Below are 2,684 nucleotides of genomic sequence, written 5' to 3'. Positions count from 1 at the left end.
ACAAAAGGAGGATCTTCGTAACACGGTTTTGACAACCATATGGTCCATATCTACATACTTAACATAGTAACAACTATCACATTTTAAGAGGCTAAGGGCCAACAACCATATGGTCCGTATCTACATACTTAACAATAGCTAGCACATTTTAAGAGGCTGAGGGCCAACAACCACAACTATCCACTGGAAGCAACTTGATCACGGTGACTCGGCATCTCGTCAATGAAAAGGAAGAGCCCTCCTATGCCTTGGTAGAGCAGGAGTAGAACAGTGTCTCCAATTTTCCAATATGGATGCATTGCCACGAGAAGCGAGAACTTGTTAATTTGAATGGTTCCATTTTTGCGGGAAATGCAGTACCTTGCAATCACTTTGGCGTTATTAGTAGGCACAAGTGTAATTCGACCACGCCGGGAAATCGATCCACGAACTGCTACAGGGGGCAATTTCTGTTGACATGTAGAATAAAAAACAATTGTAACATATCGTTGAAGATATATATAGTTTATGAGCATCAACATTAAAATGAGACTTTTACCAGCGCTTTGTGCACACAATTAGTCTTGTTCAGTGTGTGCACCATAGGTCTAATTAATCCCATCCAAAATCCAGCGTTCATACGCTGTGCTATCTCTGTCAGATTATCAGCAAAGTTTATGACATGCTTCAAGTCCTTCCAGTGAAATTTGGTACGCTTAGTAACATACAGATCGTTCACCATGCATCCAACATATCCTTCTTAAAAGGTGGAAAGGTATTATTTATTCAGAACATGGCAGAAGAATATATAGTGTGCATAAATTGGTAAGCAGAATTTGTTACTGCCTAGGAACGGAGTGAGAATATGATATCACAATTGGTTGCTTAAATAGTGATCAATTGGTTGCTTAAATAGTAATATGAAAGCATGGAGAAACTTGAAAGGACACTAACCTCGATCAGACTTTGATCGGCTGATGACGTTGGGGAAGTAAACATCCGTGTTAATTAGACCAGGCTGTGGTGCACGCACTAGAATTCTATTGCCAGCTTTCAGTTCATAACACTTAGACATTTTTCTCCAAAGGTCCGCATTCAAATAGGAGTGACCATCTTTATCAAGTTTTACGCTAACCGCCATTGTAAATCCATGTTGCGCTGTCAATATGACATCCTGGGAGTCATCAGCAAAGTAAAGCCCAAGATTTCCTTCTACTCATGTTCTTGCAAAGCAAGGGATGTACTGCTTGAAATGAAAATTAAGATCGTAAATTAGATATATTGAAATAACAGAGCAAGATGCAAATATGGGAGTAACTGATAGAACATACCCATATATAGATGCAAGCAAAGTACAAAAATATAGAATTAAAAATAGGTAATGTAACAAAGATTTGATGCAAATATATAGATAATGTAGCAACAGACGGTATATGTTCACAAATTTAGGCCATGCCGACCGCGGTAAGTTGAGATTGAACATACCGAGCGCTCCCTCAAGTCATCCGGAATGGTGATATAGAACTTCGTTTCCGACTGGCCACGACCACAGTTGCCCGATTTGTGCTCTAACTGTGGACACATGAATGAACACCCACGAATCAGCTACAACAAAAATGATTCCACGGTGATTTCCGCCGGTTGATTAACAGCGAAGGACGGACTGCGATAAAGATGAGTGAATATTTTGCTAATTAAGTTGATTACTTTCTCCATGAGAAAAATCCCCGGCCCAATTCCACAGAAAACCCCAATCGACCAGAGTCTAGAATGCCGGTGCAGATAGGCGGCGGAAAGCGGTGGAGGCGAAATCCGGTGTCGTTTTGAGACCGACCTATGCCCGCCGCCAACAGCCGTCGAGCTTAGGGTGCAGAGTTGCAGAGGAGTCCGTGGCGAGTGAGTGGGGACGAAGTGGGCGAGGGTTTTCTTTTCCTTTTGCATGTGTGAATGAACACACACAGTTCGCAGAGGCGACGGAGATGAATCGTGTGCGATAGTAAATCACCGAGATTGAATGGGAATCCAAATTTCCTTTGTCCTTCATCCATGAGTTTTTTTCTGCGATGAGCATAAACCCTGCTAATCACCATGTTCAAATTTGACACTTTTCCGGGTTCATTTACAATATTTAGGGGATTATGTGCATTTTGTAGGCATTAATGCACGTAATTCAAATTCAAACAATCGGTGCATGAAAGGGTGCACAAGAACGGTCTGGAAAAACCATACTCGTGGTATTTAGTAATTTCTCAAGCCTTTTACAAGGAATGGGCAGAGATTTCAATGGAATGTGTGGCAATAGTCAACCACAAACGCGTCATTTACTGGGTTATCAACTATAGAACAATGAAATATGTGCTTGAAAAACATGACGGCTGGCATGGTGCCATGGTATGGCCTCACCGTGCCCTGGTTAAAATCTGAGAAGGTTTGATTTATGTCGTCATTCACACCCTTCATAAATCGAACCATCACCGAGGAAGTTCAATGCTTTCGAGAGGGAAATCACCAAGATTGAAGGGGAATCCAAATTTCCATCCTTCATAAATCGAACCATCACTAATTCAGTTTTTTTCCAACGATCAACATACCGCCTCAAATGAAATGTGTTAAAATTTGACATTTTTCCGAACTCGTTTGCCATATTTAGGGGATTATGTGCATTTTCTAGGCATTAATTATGCACAAAATTCAAATTCGAACAA

Source organism: Aegilops tauschii, chromosome 5 (assembly GCF_002575655.3).
Source record: "Aegilops tauschii subsp. strangulata cultivar AL8/78 chromosome 5, Aet v6.0, whole genome shotgun sequence".
Taxonomy (NCBI): domain Eukaryota; kingdom Viridiplantae; phylum Streptophyta; class Magnoliopsida; order Poales; family Poaceae; genus Aegilops; species Aegilops tauschii.
Note: the sequence above shows the minus strand (reverse complement) of the source record.